Genomic DNA, 16,517 nt, shown 5'->3' on the forward strand with positions numbered 1-16,517 from the left:
ACACCTCCAAGACCAAGGAGCTGATTATTGACTTCAGGAGGTCACATAATGGAGAATACGCCCCTATCTCCATCTACTGGGACAGTGTGGAGAGAGTGTCCAGCTTTAAGTTTCTGGGCACTCACATTTCAGAGGACCTCACATGGTCCCCCAACACCGCTGCGCTGGTCAAGAAGGCACAGCAACGACTGTTCTTCCTGAGGACATTAAAAAAGACTGTTCTGCCCCAACAGCTGCAGACAACCTTCTACCGCTGCACCACAGAGAGCATATTAACGTATGGCATCTCTGTGTGGTATCTCAGCTGCATGGAGGCGGAGAGGAGAGCTCTTCCGCGCGTCGTCCACAGAGCGCAGAAGATTATTGGGACACAGCTACCCAAAATGGCAAAAATGTCAGAGGATTTTGTGCTGTATGCAACAGCTGGGGATGAAAAGTGAGGACTAGGGGTACTCTGCCCGTTGCGACTGGGTGGCAAGGGGGAGCAAGAGCAGAATTACGGGATGCAGAGGAGACCGTGTGAGGGCCTCATCTATGATGGAAGTGGGGAACCCCCGATCCCTAAAGTACGAGGCCAATTCTGATGTACTGGTGTGGAACACTTCATCTTGGGTGCAGATGCGGCATAATCGGAGGTATTGGGAGTAGGGGATAGAGTCTTTGCAGGAGGCAGGGTGGGAAGAAGTAGTCTAAATAGCCAAGTAGTCTAAATAGCTGCGACAGTCAGTGGGTTCATAACAGACGTCAATCGATAGTCTATCACCTGTGATAGAGACGTTGAGAACAAGAAAGGGAAGTGAGATGTCAGAGATGGTCCAAGTGAATTCGAGTGCAGGATGGAAATTGATAGTTAATTTAACGAAGTCCGTGAGTTCTGCATGCATGCAGGAGGTAGCACCGATGTAATCGTCAATGTAGCAGAGACAGGGCCAGTGTACGCGTGGAACAGGGATTGTTCGATGTACTACGAGGCAGGAAAAACTTTTATTGTGTAGGAAAGAACTGCAGATGCTGGTATAAATCGAAGGTAGACACAAAATGCTGGAGTAACTCAGCGGATCAGGCAGCATCTCTGGATTGAAGTTTGGGTGACGTTTCAGGGTCGAGACCCTTCTTCAAACTACAGCTTTTACTGTATCACGGTACATATGACAGTAGTAATAAAGCTAATCTAAACCTGAATAGTCCACTGCCACTCCCCTAAATGGACCAGATGAGAGGACATACAAAGTAAGCTCTTCGTCCCTCTTGTGCATGACCCAGTTTTGGCCAAACAATCCCTTTAATGCGCCAACAAACGCCTTTAAGAGCGGGAGTTGCCGGCAACCTCTCGCGAGATGAGCTGCTCTCTCCTCCCTGAAGCGGTGCGGGAGCCATCTTGTTTGGGATCGGTATTTCCAAGCGGGGGGGAGGCGAGTGACAGAGAGAGGAGCGGCGGCTGCCGGCTGGAAGTAGGCGAGTTCGGGCGGTGGGCCAGGGAGCAGCGGGTGAGTGTGGCGGCTGCGGACTGCCAGGCGCGGCTGCGGGTCGGGCCCGCGGGAGAGAGAGAGGAGACGGCGGTGCTGGGCGGCGGCGCCATCTTGAGCCCGCGTCTGCCGCCGCTCTCATTGGTGGACACGGGTCAGAGGTGTGATTGGTCTGAGGGCTACGGCCGCTATTGGTTCGCGGGCCGCAGCCCCCGTGAGCTGCCCGGCGCCTGGCCGCCGGCCCGGGACCAGAGGCTCCCACTGCCAGTCCGCCAGCTCCAGCCCAGCCCAGCCCCCGTCTCCCCGTGGCGCCAGAGCCGCCTCAACGCCATCGGCCTCGGCCCGGGAGCCGCGCGCCTCACACTAACCTGCTCCCGGGCCTGGATGGGCGCGTAGCCCGGCCAATCACTGGCCTCCGTCTGTACAATTATTGGCGCGCACTAGCCTTTCCGCCAATCAGCGAGCGCGGGAGGCGGGGCGGTGCGGCCATCAAGTTGGGTTGCAACCGGCCCCTCTCCCAGTTACCAGCAGCTCGGATTGGGTTGATGCAAAGGTGCAGGGCTCAGGGTACGCCTATGGAGATGGTGCCAGGAGCTGGGCTGGCTGGGCATGGATTTATTGGAACTTGGGTTGGATCTTCGCAAGTCTTCACTCTCACCCACTTTATTTCAGTTCTAAATCATTTAGCTGTATATGGGCCCCCGTTTTTACCCTTATCTGTCAGTCTGAGCTCTATCTGGGTACTGTCCACATTTATTTACCAATTATGTTAATAGAGTCTTAGAGTGATACAGTGTGGAAACAGGTCCTTCGACCCAATTCGCCTACACTGGCCACCAATGTCCCAGCTACACTAGCCCCACTTGGTCCAAATCCCTCCAAACGTGTCCTATCCATGTACCTGTTTAACTGTTTCTTAAACAATGGGATAGCCCCAGCCTCAACTACCACCTCTGGCAGCTTGTTCCATACACCCACCACCCTTTGTGTGAAAATGTTACCCTTCGGATTCCTATTAAATCTTTCCCCCTTCACCTTGAACCTACGTCCTCTGGTCCTCGATTCCCCTACTCTGGGCAAAAGACTGCATCTACCCGATCTGTTCCTATCATAATTTTGTATACCTCTATAACAAGGGTTACCCCCTGGGGGTAAATTTTGCCTACCCAGGGGGTAAATGTTTTGATTCTGGACTTGTACATATTTTTTTTCTCATTGACTGGCTGTGTTTGGTTCTGGTTCTGTTCATCATTAGTTGTTCATAAATAAGTGAAATGACATTGTTATATGTTATTAAAGTTGCCAGGGGTAAACGGGGAGAAAAAGGTTGGGAACTCCTGCTCTATAAGATCTCCCCTCATCCTCCTGCGCTCCATGGAATAGAGACCCAGCCTGCTCAACCTCTTCCGATAGCTCACACCCTCTAGTCCTGGCAACATCCTCGTAAATCTTTTCTGAACCCTTTCAAGCTTGACAATATCTTTCCTATAACATGGTGCCCAGAACTGAACACAATATTCTAAATGCGGTTTCACCAACGTCTAATACAACTGCAACATGACCTCCCAACTTCTATACTCAATACTCTGACTGATGAAGGCCAAAGTGCCAAAAGCTTTTTTGACCACCTTATCTACTTGCGACTCGACCTTCAAGGAACCATGCACCTGTACTCCTGGATCCATCTGCTCTACAACACTACCCAGAAGCCTACCATTTACTGTATAGGTCCTGCCCTTGTTCAATGTCCCAAAATGCAACACCTCACACTTCTTTATTAAATTCCATCAACCATTCCTCTGCCCACCTGGCCAATTGATCCCGATGGTGCTGCAATCTTTCACAACCACCTTCACTATCTTCAAAACTTCTAACTTTTGTATCATCAGCAAACTTCCTAATCTTGCCCTGAATGTTCTCAACCAAATCATTGATGTAGATGACAAACAGTAATGGAACCCTGAGGCACACCACTAGTCACTAGCCTTCAGTCTGAGAAGCAACCTTAAAGAAGGATTCTGTTGTTCTAGTTTGAAGATTTAATAATTTCCCTACACCATTCAATCAAAAATTTCCAGCTAATACCACAACAACTTTCATTTTCATTTGAGTTGGAGAGATAATACGCATGCAGGTACAGCAGGCAGTGAAGAAAGCTAATGGCATATTGGCCTTCATAACTAGAGGAGGAGCATAGGAGCAAAGAGGTCCTTCTGCAGTGTACAGGGCCCTGGTGAGACCACACCTGGAGTATTGTGTGCAGCTTTGGTCTCCTAATTTGAGGAAGGACATTCTTAATATTGAGGGAGTGCAACGTAGGTTCACCAGGTTAATTCTCGGGATGGCGGGATTGTCATATGTTGAAAGATTGGAGTGACTGGGCTTATATTCACTGGAATTTAGGATGAGAGGGGATCTCATATAGAAACATATAAAATTATTAAGGGATTGGACATGCTAGTTACAGGAAACGTGTTCCTTATGTTGGGAGAGTCCAGAACCAGGGGCCACAGTTTAAGAATAAGGCATAGGCCAAAAACATTTTCCTCATCTCAGAGTTGTGAATTTGTGGAATTCTCTGCTTCAGAAGGCAGTGGCGGCCGATTCAATGGATGCATTCAAAAGAGAGTTAAATAGAGCTCCTAGGGCTGGAGGAATCAAGGGATATGGAGAGAAGGCAGCAACGGGGTACTGATTGTGAATGATCAGCCATGATCACATTGAATGGCCTACTCCTGCACCTATTGTCTATGTATCAACAACATGGAAATGAGCCCTTCTGTGCAAGTAGTCTGCGCTGACCATCAAGCACACATTTATACTAATCTTGCATTGATCCAATTTATTTTTAAAACTCCCAATGTCATCGTCAACTACTCCCAGATTCCGCTTCTTGAACACAACTTGAAGAGGAATCTGCAATTATGATCACATTAGCTTCAAGCTCTAGTCTGTTTTGGTGGTAGAGGTCACAGTGGTGTGATATGTGTGGTTAGAGCAGCTGGAGTGAGTAACTTTGGTGCGTTTTGTTGATGGTGCACACAACTAAGCCAAACAAAGAATGTTTAATGTGGATAATGGGATCCCAATCAAATGGGCTGCTTTGTCCTGGATGGGGCTGCGATTCTTGAGCGGGATTGGAGATGCCCTTAATCATGAAGTAAAACCCAAAGTGCTGGAGGAACTCGGGGGGGGGGGGGGGGGGGGGGGGGGGGTCAGGCAGCATCTGTGGATGGAATGGACAGACAACATTTCAGGTCGGGACCCTCCTTCAGATTACACTACTGTGTTTTGCTCGTATCTGGCTGTCTAAAGAAGGGTCCCATTCCAACATTCCAGCAATTGCAATTCCATGTATCTCTCATCCATGTAGTGATGCTGCTGTACTAGTATTGGCCACACTGACATTTCTATTGGATTTAGTTTGATCTGCTTGTGGTGGTGTTGCCTCATCCAGATATTGCAGATCCTCTACTTGTCCTTAAGGACATGCAAAACTATGTCTGTGGCTGTCTCTGTTCTCCTCTTAAATTGGATATTAATGTTCATTGTTGTTCTAGCCATCTCTGCCCAGTGTCTCTAGAATCCCTTTTGGTTTCTGTTGCTACTGTGAAATCTATTTCCCTTTCCGACCTTTGAGTTGGTGTTTCTTAGCTACTTGTCGCACTGACAATTGTTGGTTTGAATCATTGAGACCTGTAAGTGCCAAATAATTTGGTGCCTGGTTCCTTTTTATTTTGTAGTATATAATCAATTAGACTTATATGAGATAAAAAGTTGGCAGATGATAAAAAAAAAAGTGCCCATGGGCTTGATATTAAGGAAGGAAGTTTAGATGTTTGGGTCAGTTGGACAGAAAAATGGCAAATGGAATTTAATGCATTTTGTTGATGTAATTAGATCACAGAATATACAATCAAAGGAGGGTAATTGAATGTGGAAGAATAAAAGGATCTTGGAATGTACCTTTGCAGATCCTTAAAGTAGGGACCAGCATTATTCAAAATGTCCTTCCATTTTTAGGTAAGGTGTAGAGTTTAAGAGCAGGGAGATTAAGCTAACATGATTGCCAATATGAGTGGGGCCAAAATGCAAGTATTAAATACAGTTCTGCTCACCAGGAAATATTAAAATTGACTAGAGAGAGTGCAAAGGGTATATATGAGAAAGTTAAGACACAAGGAACTGCAGACGGTGGAATCTTGAGCAAAACACAAAATGCTGGAGTAACTCAGTGGGCCAGGCAGCATCTGTGGAGGGAATGGATAGGTGATGTTTTGGGTTGGGATCTTTCTTTATATTGTCTGAAGAAGGGTCCTGATACAAAACACAGCCTATCCATTCCCTCCACTGATGCTGCCTGGCCCTCTGAGTCATTTCAACACTTTATGTTTTGTTTATGAGAAGGTTGTCAGTTTTGGAACATGTTAGTTGATGGTAAAATATTGGAAAAGTTTGAGTTGTTTTCTTTTGAACTGTAATGGCTGGTGAGTGTATAAAATTGGGGGGCCTGGATCAATCCCTCCTATTTCCATTGAAGAAGAGATGGAGCATGGATGTAAAAATAGTGGGTAATTGAATCGCAGAGCACACAAATTCAGCTGCTGTGTTGAAGAAGGGTTTTCGGCCCGAAACGTTGCCTATTTCCTTCGCTCCATAGATGCTGCTGCACCCTGAGTCTTTCAAGCTTTTTTGTGTAACCTGTTCTCCAGCATCTGGTTCCCTCTTAAACACAAATTCAGCTGTTTGGCTATATGATTATCTATCTGATTCAAATGTTCTAATTGTTCGCTGGCAACAACAGTTTTGTATAGAGGAAATGCTCTCCCGCTGTCACAAGTGGACATTGCTCTCCCCAGTTATGGAGAAAGTTATTGAAACTATTAGTAAAAATAAATGGTTGGCCTTGGACACAAAGAATGAGACTCTTGTGTTAATGTCCTGAAATTGAGATGATTCGTGTGCACAGACCAAAAACATCTTCCTTTACGATTCGTATGACAATGGAGAGGTTTCCCTCAAGTGCTGCCTTAATATCTCGCAGTTACCTTGTAGTGTTTGGGTTTTCTTGCCCATGGTTGCTGAATTGAGATGTGGAGCCATACAGTCCTGGCAAAACACAATCAACAGCATTGCAGCATTTTATGAATATGGTACTTGATAATATTGTTGACACTTTGTCAACTTGCTTCAGTCCTTGGATTGTTTTCCTGGCACTAGCCTTTTCCACGTCATTGTTTAGATGCTTGAAAAGCTTGGCATTGTGGCTGTAGATAACAAGTCTCCATATCTCCAGCTAGAATTCTATGAGGATCCAAAAAAAAATCATCATTACTATTACCAAATGCAGCTTGCTCAGATTTTTCTGGACATCATGTAAATCAAATTTGGTGGACGGTCTTCAGTAATGGTTGGGATGTCGAGCGTTGGTTGTGCTGAATTATTCACTTGTCATTGTGGCTGAAGTCTATGCTATAACCCTTCAACCTTGTCTCATTCACCTGTGTATTGATTAGGCTTCATTGCCAATGAGGACAGGAATATACATCATGCTGCCCAAGTGGAATATGAGATGCTGTTCGTCCAATTTGCGTGTGGCCTCATTCTGGCGATGGAGGAAGCCCAGGGTAGTAAGATCAGAATGGGAAGGGATTTAGTAATTAGCACCAGGGAGATCCAGTAGGCCTTGGTGGACTAAGTGTAAGCGTTCGGCGAAACAATCTCCGATTCTATACTTGGTCTCGTCGATGTACAGGAGCTCATATCAGGAACACCAGATTAAGTTAGAGGAGGTACATGTAAACCTCTGTTTCATTTAGAAGGATTGCTGGGGTACCTGGATGAAGTTGAGGGTGGGGGAGGATTGGAGTATTGCATGCAGTTGTGGTCACCCTATTAGAGGAAGGATAACTCGAGGCTTTGTAAAGAGTGCAAAGGTTCACCAGAATGATGCCTGGATTAGGAGGTATTAGCTACAGGGAAAGGTTGGACAGGCTTGAATTTATTTTCTCTGGAACGCTGGAGGTTGTGCAGAGACCTGATAGATGTATATAAAATTATGAGAGGCATAGATATGGTAGACAGTCGGAACCTTTTTCCCAGGATGGAAAAATCAAAGAAAGAGCTCATAGTTTTCAGGCTATGTAGGGCAAAGTTTGAAGGAGACGTGCGAGACAAGTTTTTTAACATATTTTAGTGAGTGCCTGGAGCATGCTGCCAGGGGTGGTGGTGATGGCAGGTACGATAGTGGCATTTATGAGAATTTTAAATATGCATAAGGTTATGCAGGGAGTGGAGGGATGTGGATTATGTGCATGTAGGTCAGTGATAGTCTTGGCATCATGTACGGCACATACATTGTGGGCTGAGGAGCTGTTTTTGTGCTATACTGTTCTATATTCAGTGGTCGTTTCACTGAACACCTCCACTCAGTCCACAGAAAACAACATGATCTCCCGATTGCTAAACACTTTAACTCCCCCTCCCATTCCCATACTGACCTTTCTGTCTTGGACTGCCTCCACTTTCCGCGTGAGACCCAACACAAATTGGAGGAGCAGCACCTCATATTCAGCTTGATTCGGCAATATTGACTTCTCTAACTTCAAGTAACACTTGCTGTCCCTCTCTCTCCATCACTCCCCCATTCTAGTTCTCCGACCAGTCTCACTGTCCTGATTAAATTTTACCTTTGTATGCTTTGTTGTCACTTCCATTAGCTAACAATGATCTATTCTACATTTTCCTTGAATTTCGTCCTCTTTTATGTCTCCTTTTCACACTGTACACTTCCTTATCTCTGGTCTTCCTCTCTCCTGACTGTCAGACTGAAGAAGGACCTTGACCCAAAATGTCACCCATTCCTTCTATCCAGAGATGCTGCCTGTTCTGCTGAGTTACTCCAACGCCTTGGGTGTATCTTCTATATTCTGAATTTTCTTTCTCTGGAAAGAACTCAGAAAGCAGAATAACTCCGTAAATGGGACCATGGGAGTCAGATCCATATGGAATAAAGGATACCTAGGGGTTGGAGCCCTGGGAGTTAACACAAGCAACTGGTTTAAGCAAAAAAAAAAAGTAATCTTAGTTCTCTCTCGAGACGGATACATTTTTTTTTATTTGTTCAAATAAATGGAGAAGAAACAGGAGCATCTCCATTGCTGTAACCCCTTGTTGCAGGATGTTTACCAGCTGGATTTTGGCATTGACCTTATTATGGTCCAACAGTTGACCTCATTGTGGTACATCCATGAGGCTGAGTGTTTCATGGACAGTTTCTATGAGGAGTGGTCACCTCACAACTCGAGACTGCAGCCAGTGAAGGAACGTGTAGGAAGGAACTGCAGATGCTGATTTATACCAATGATAGACACAAAATGCCAGACTAACTCAGCAGGTTGGGCAGCATCATCTGGAGAAAAGGAATAGGTGAAAAGTCACCTATTCCTCTTGACTGGGTCTGAAGAAGCGTCTTGACCCGAAGCGTCATCTTGTCATTTTCTCCATAGATGCTGCCTGACCTGCTGAGCTAGTCCAGCATTTTATAGGTCTATCGCCAGAGAAGAAACTTTCGACTGCCAGGTAGACACAAATGAGCAGGTTGTAGTTTCGGAGAAAGATGAGGACATCCTACTCTAATGAGTATTCAGTTCTGAGTTCTGAAGTTTCAGAAACAGGAAAATGTAGTTGATATCAATAAGTATGAACTTCTAAAAGAAGCTTTACTATTAAATAGGCTTCTAATCAAGATTGAAAGCCAATGAATAAACAAGGGTGAGCAATGTGGAAAGAAAATTAATAAAGCAACAGGAGGCAATAGACAATAGGTGCGGGAGTAGGCCATTCAGCCCTTCGAGCCAGCACCGCCATTCAATGTGATCATGCCCAGGCGCTTTATTGAAAAATTGTTTCATTCTAATGGAAGGAAGTGTACAGTAGGTCAATACTTGGGCCATTGCCTTTGTTAAAGCAACTGATTTACAGTTGGTTGTGAAAATAACTATTTTTAATTACTCAGATGGTGTTGAACTTTTGGAGAAGACTGTAATAATCCTGAGGGAAACATAAAAGGCTGAAGGCATGAGGATATATATATATATAGTGCCCTCCATAATGCGCCTCTGTACTCCACAATTTGAGATTGTAATAGAAAAAAAATCACATGTGGTTAAAGTGCACATTGTCAGATTTTAATAAAGGTCATTTTTCTACATTTTGGTTTCACCATGTAGAAATTACAGCAGTGTTTGTACATAGTCCCCCCCCATTTCAGGGCACCATAATGTTTGGGACACAGCAATGTCATGTAAATGAAAGTAGTCATGTTTAGTATTTTGTTGCTTATCCTTTGCATGCAATGACTGCTTGAAGTCTGTGATTCATGGACATCACCAGTTGCTGGGTGTCTTCTTTGGTGATGCTCTGCCAGGCCTGTATTGCAGCCATCTTTAGCTAATGCTTATTTTGGGGGCTAGTCCCCTTCAGTTTTCTCTTCAGCATATAAAAGGCATGCTCAATTGGGTTCAGATCGGGTGATTGACTTGCCCACTCAAGAATTTACCATTTTTTAGCTTTGAAAAACTCCTTTGTTGATTTAGCAGTATGTTTGGGATCATTGTCTTGCCATAGAATGAACCGCCGGCCAATGAGTTTTGAGGCATTTGCTTGAACTTGAGCAGATAGGATGTGTCTATACACTTCAGAATTCATTATGCTACTACCATCAGCAGTTCTATCATAAATGAAGATAAGTAAGTCAGTACCTTCAGCAGCCATACATGCCCAGGCCATAACACCCCCACCACTGTGTTTCACAGATGAAGTGGTATGCTTTGGATCTATCCTCCATACTTTGCTTGTGCCATCACTCTGATATAAGTTAATCTTCGTCTCATCTGTCCACAAGACCTTTTTCCAGAACTCTTTTAAGTACTTGGCAAACTGTAACCTGGCCATCCTATTTTTGCAGCTAACCAGTGGTTTGCATCTTGTAACCTCTATATTTCTGTTCATGAAGTCTTCTGCGGACAGTGACAAATCCACACCTGAAGAGTGTTTCTGATCTGTTGGACATGTGTTTGGGAATTTTTCTATATGTTATAGAGAAAATTCTTCTGTCATCAGCTGTGGAGTCTTCCTTGGCCTGCCAGTCCCTTTGTGATTAGTAAGCTCACCAGTGCTCTCTTTCTTCTTAATGATCCAAACAGTTGATTTTGGTAAGCCTATGGTTTAGCTGATGTCTCTAACAGTTTTATTCTTATTTCTCAGTCACATAATGGCTTCTTTGACTTTCATTGGCACAATTTTGGTCCTCATGTTGATAAACAGCAATACAAGTTTCCAAAGGTGATGGAAAGACTGGAGGAAAGGCTAGGTGCTAAGAGCTCTCTTATATCTGCATTATGGTGGGAAATAAACACACCTGAGCAATTACATACGCCTGTGAAGCCATGTGTTCCAAACATTATGATGCCCTGAAATGGGGGGGACTATGTATAAACACAGCTGTAATTTCTACATGGTGAAACCAAAATGTATAAAAATAACCTTTAATAAAATTTGACAATGTGCACTTTAACCACATGTGATTTTTTTTTTTTTCTATTATAAATCTCAAATTATGGAGTACAGAGGCAAATAAATAAATGATGGGTCTTTCTCCCAAATATTATGGAGGGCACTGATATATTAAGAGCAGGGGGGTCATGATACAACACTGAGCGAAACAAAACTGTTAGCGGAGCACAGCGGGCCAGGCAGCATCTGTGGCGGGAAATGGACAGGCGATGTTTTGGGTCGGGATCCTTCTTCAGACTTACGTCATCTATCCATTTCTCCATACAGATACGGCCTGAGGAGCAGTGTTCCTTCAGCCGTTTTATTTAATTTGCTCAAGATTCCATCATCCCCAGTTTCTTGTATCTTCATGATATAACCTACTTTGACCATTGTGCTCGGTTCTGATCATAATCAAGATTGGATGCTATAAGAAAGATGCATGAAGCTGGGAAAGGTGCAGTGAAGATTTATGAGGATGCTGTCAGGACTTGAGAGCCTGAATAATAGGGGGTGATTGGGCAGGCTAGGACTTTGTTCCTTGGAGTGCAGGAGGCATATTGGTCATCATGGAAAAATCGAGGTAAAGAGCCTATTTCCATGCTGTATGACTCTTATTGTAGAGAAGGTGAAGAAAAGTTTGACCAAAATTATTATGGGGTAAGAGACTTCAGTGATATTAATAGTTTGGAAATGTTTTTTTCTCGCTGGAACAGGAGAGGTTGTGAATAGTGATACTGTGTATTTATGGAGGGTCAGGAATGAGGAGGTGTGGAATCAAGGTATTTGACAAAAGACTGATAGTGACATGGAGTTCATATTTACACGGCAAGTGGTTAGTGTATAGAATCCACTGACTGGATGATAGCCAATGCAGATTCAGTTGTGCGGTCAGAAGGGAGCTGCATAACTATCTGAAAGGAAAGAACTTGCAGGGAAGAGGGGAATAGAAATATTGGATTACTCTTGCACAGAGCTGGTCCTGACTGGTTTGAAAAGCCTCTTTACAATCTGGTATGATTGGGGAAAATGCTGGAATGCATTTTTATTAGTTAGCTGCAGGACATTTAGAAAATCATAATACAATGAAGTGTGTCAGCATAGTTTTATGTAAGGGAAATGACGTTTGACCAATTAATTAGTTATTTGAGAATGTAATGAACAAGGTGAACCAAGGGGAACTAGAAATAGTGGATTTGAATTTCTGGAAGGTTTCTGTAAGCTGTTTCAAAAGAAAATTCCACTCGTGGTATAGGGGTAATATATTGGTTTGGGCAGAGTATTATCTAAGTAACAGAAAACATATTTTGGGTAAACAAAGAAAGACAAAATGCTAGAGTAACTCAGCCTGATCTTGGGAGAACATGGATAGGTAATGTTTTGGGTTGGGATCCTTCTTCAGACCTATCCATTTTACATGCTACCTATCCATGTTTTCCAGCGATGCTGTCTGACCCACCGAGTTACTCCAGCATTTTGTATCTATCTTTGGTAAACTAGGATCCTCAGTTCCTCATTATCACAGGTAAATGTTTCAGGTAAATGGATAATTTTCAGGCTGGCATGGGATGAACAGATACAGGTCTGTACCTGTACAGACCTGTATAGCTCCCTCACAGTTCCAGACTGGGAGCACTCTGACTACTGCTGTCCTTGTGGAGTTTACATGTTCTCTCTGTGATGGGGTGGGTTTCCTCTAGGTGTCCCTCTCATATCTCAAAGATATGAGCCTGGTATGTTATAGCCATTTACCTGCATTTGGTCCCTAGCCTTTTATGCCTTAGCCAAAATATTGTGGGGATACCTGCTTCCACCATCTTCTCGGGCAGCATGGTTGAAATTCCATATATTCTAAAAAGTTCTTATTATGTACTCTATTTATCCTTCTCATAATTTTGTACACCTCTATCAGGTCACCCCTTGGCCTTTTCCACTCCACGGTAAACAAACCCAGTTGAACTAATCTCTCTGACAACTCCAGTCCAGGCACTACCCTAGTCAACCTCATTTTTGTTCCCTCCAGCACAGTTACATCCTCCTTATAGTGTGGCAAGCAGAGCTGCATGCGATACACCAAATGTGGGCTAACCAGTGTTTTATAAACTTGTAACTTGTTTATGACGTTTCTACTGGCGAAAGTAAGCATATTGTGTACCTTTTTTCAACTCTTCCTTGATAATATCAAATTATGACACTTGACTGTGCACCACTACAATGCATGTAACAACAAATTATTGGGAAGACTGGCCATTATCTTCAGACTCCATCGTAACTTTTATTCCCAAAGTACCAACCCCATTTCCTTTCCCTGGAGGTCCAATGAACTGAGGACTCTTTGCAACCTTCTGGACTTAAGATTAAGATGAATGGTGTCACACATGGTCAAAAATATCTGTATTCACTCTACACATTACCATAAATGTCATTTTCTTTGCTAATCTGGTGCTGAAATACTCAACCTTGCCTTTATTACTCAACCTTGCTGAAATACTCAACTATGTCTTTATTACCTCTTGGATTAACTCAGTCATACAGCATCGAAACAGGCCCTTTGGCCCAACTTATCCATGCCAGTCAAGATGCCTCATCTGCATAGTCCCACCTGCCTGCGTTTGGGCCATATCCCTCTAAACCTTTCCTTGGTCCACTCTGCAGGACAGAGGTAATCTAAAATTCTTAAATTACATTGATTTCCAGTACCATAATGCCTTAATTGTTTTGTTTTTTTCAAATACTCAGTTCTTCTTCCAGATCTGTTCAATTTCTTCCTCATCTCTTATTATCTTTATTGCTCTACTCCACCCGTCCAGTAGCTGCTAAACCACTAGTGTTTAAAATTGGATCGCATTCATACAGCACAGAAACAACCCTTTGGCCCACCACGGCCATACCAACATCTTTGCTCATCACAAATGCCACTTGCACACACTAGGATCTTATCTTTCCATTCCTTTCCAGTTTTAAGTGCCTATCTGAAATATAATAATTCTACCTGAATGCAGAATTGTGCCCAAAAAAATCCTAATCCACATCTTTCCAATTCTCTTCTCACTTTCTTACTTTAATGCATGCCTTAAAATCCATATCTTGTGATCAAACTTTTAATTATGACCGCACTATCTTGTGGATTTAGTCTGAAATTTTTCACGAGGCATCTTGGAATGTGCATTATAGGTGCTGGAATGGTGCCTGTAGTTGTCCGATTTGGCCCTGATGCTGGTGTTGACTGTTGCTCAAATATGCATTCAGGAAGTCAACCGCAAAGTGTAGGCTAAGATTAATCACTTGTGTTGCAGAGCACACTGTTTGGGCAATGCTCGAGATTTGCCCAAACTTTGCAGGATAAGTTTAGATTCGAGGAACGCTAACTTTGAGAGTCTTGCTGGACATTTGGGAAGGAATCTGACTGCAATTGTCAATGGAAAGGATTCTTCGGAATGACGCCAATTGTTGGCGTGATCGACAGTGCGCTTTGGCCAATGGAGCACGGCGTTGTTCGAATGGAATGTTTGCCGGACGGTTCAGACCTATGGCGACGCTGCTGGGGCGGGACGTGTTTTAGTGAAAGGAAAAGCGGCGGAAAGTTTGCAGAAATAAAGCCGCATTGCTATTAAATCGAAGAAAAACAAAGCAAGGTTGGAAGGCGGGGTGGGCACTGCGATCCAAGCCTGTACACCAAAAGATACTCCCAAGGGCAAGCGTATAAATGCATCGGCAAATAAGACCAATGCTTACGGATTGGTTGCATTGCAAAACTCCGCGAGCTTTGTTACAAGCATACGTGTTATTTTTGTACATAAAATGCTTTTGTTGGTCGCGCTGTGTGTCCAGGCCTCTCCTACTCCTCTGACCCCTAGTGCAGGGCAACCGAACCTGAAGCCGGAAGTGTCAAATCGCCACCTGATTGATGTCGCGCTCGTCCAATCGGGGTGCGCGTTCGGGGGGAAGGCTGCGGCCGTGGCCCAATGGGGAGGCGGGCGTGCGCAGGGGGCGGGCCAGCGGGCGGCAGCAGGTTGGGCTGAGTTTCAGCTTTCACTTGCCAGTGGGGGAAAGGCTGCAGGTTTGTTGTAGAGAGTTTATCACTGAGACAGGGGTCAAGTGAAAGACAAAGAAAAATGGCGATTGCGTTGCTTTACGGGGTTCAGAACAGCAAGGTTTACCCTCTGCAATGTGTCCTGCCTGCATTGTACTGGAGCTTCCTTTGGGATTCTCTGAATTGGAGGCGCTTTTGATTGTTGGCCTCCTTTTTCGGAGCCGAGGAGAGTCTTCCATTGCTCCTTTCCCACCCCCTCCCTCCGGAGCAGCAGAGGGAAAATCATACCGTAAGCCTGGACCTTAGGGTAAGTTTCACATTTTTTTCTTCTGTCAGATTGAGTTAATAGAAATTGCGGCAGGTTCTGCATGGTGGCGGATTTCCCTCCGAAAAATCCCGCGATGAAAAGGAAAACGATCCCACTTGTATATTACTCCATGCAAACATTTTTGCGGTGTCCTTCAGCGTTCCTTTTTTCTTTGCAAACCTGATCTAAAGAATCGAAGATTTTGATTCAGCCCTCTGGAATGACCAGTGAATAGACACTGATTATTAAAGGAGAAGTACAAATGTTTGTTTTCACCAAGTTCTCTTTGGAAGAATTTTACTTTGATCTCATTTATTTATAGTGTAAAAAACCCAGCATTAAACAGTATCGAAGTCCACTTGTTTGGGTGGGAGAATAAGTTGCCTGTGGCTTACTTTTGAAAACTTATTTCCTCCCTCTGCCTCCAAAGAATCCGATTGGGTTTCCCAACTAAAATTGCTTTAAAAGTAGTTTATGTCGCTCCTGTGCTTGCATTCGGTTGGATAAAATTGTAAAGTGTGTGCAGACAAGAGTGCCAAGTTCAGCTGTTTTTTCGCACAAAGTCCCAACACTGGATGCTAAATTCAATTTGAAATAGTGAACCAAGTTGTTTAATAAATTCGGTACTCTCGCCAACCAAAATCTTGTAGCCTTTAACAATTCATGTTAAATCATTGGTGGTGATTTTTGATGCCGATCCTTCGATTTCACTTTATTATTGGGATACAGTTGTAGCAGTTATCTGCAAGAGAAGAGACTTGAAGTTTAAATGGATGGCATGAAAAAAGAAGGTATGCAGTCAAGTACCCCCTCCTGGATTTTTGTTTAGCTTGAGAATAGTGAATGAAGGTCACTGGAATGTTGACTTGAATAGCTCAGTCAGCCAGTGCCTCTCAAAGTAACTACTAAAATTCCGAAGGGTACATAGCTTGGACAGTGGGAAAAAAACACTCGCCTTTCAATTTGTCCGGAAGTCCATTAGGATTCTCATCTGAAAAGCATTACAATATCAATTAGTTTTGTTTCTGTAATGAGGGGTTTGATGAAGTGTGCTGGATGTTGGTGTAACTGGGCCTGGAACTGAAAGAAAGTGACCTTGAGATACAGTTGTCTTAATAGCTTTTCAGAGGGTGTGATAATCCATTGGATGGAAACC

General features: G+C 43.9%; 1 protein-coding gene across 6 annotated transcripts in view; it reads left to right on the top strand.

Moving 5' to 3' along the window:
• Window positions 1-1,340: 1,340 nt before the first annotated feature.
• The window catches only part of nfyc (nuclear transcription factor Y, gamma), an 80,809-nt gene continuing 65,632 nt past the window's right edge, over window positions 1,341-16,517 (top strand). For 2 of the 6 annotated variants that reach the window (XM_055656117.1, XM_055656119.1), the window contains exon 1: window positions 1,341-1,487. The gene's annotated coding sequence lies outside the window, so the exon portion shown is untranslated. Of the gene's footprint in view, window positions 1,488-15,052; window positions 15,362-16,517 lie in introns of those variants that run through there. The other 4 variants (XM_055656121.1, XM_055656123.1, XM_055656122.1 and 1 more) reach the window with 3 other exon arrangements.

The sequence above is a fragment of the Leucoraja erinacea genome, chromosome 26 (genome assembly GCF_028641065.1).
Source record: "Leucoraja erinacea ecotype New England chromosome 26, Leri_hhj_1, whole genome shotgun sequence".
NCBI classification, from domain to species: domain Eukaryota; kingdom Metazoa; phylum Chordata; class Chondrichthyes; order Rajiformes; family Rajidae; genus Leucoraja; species Leucoraja erinaceus.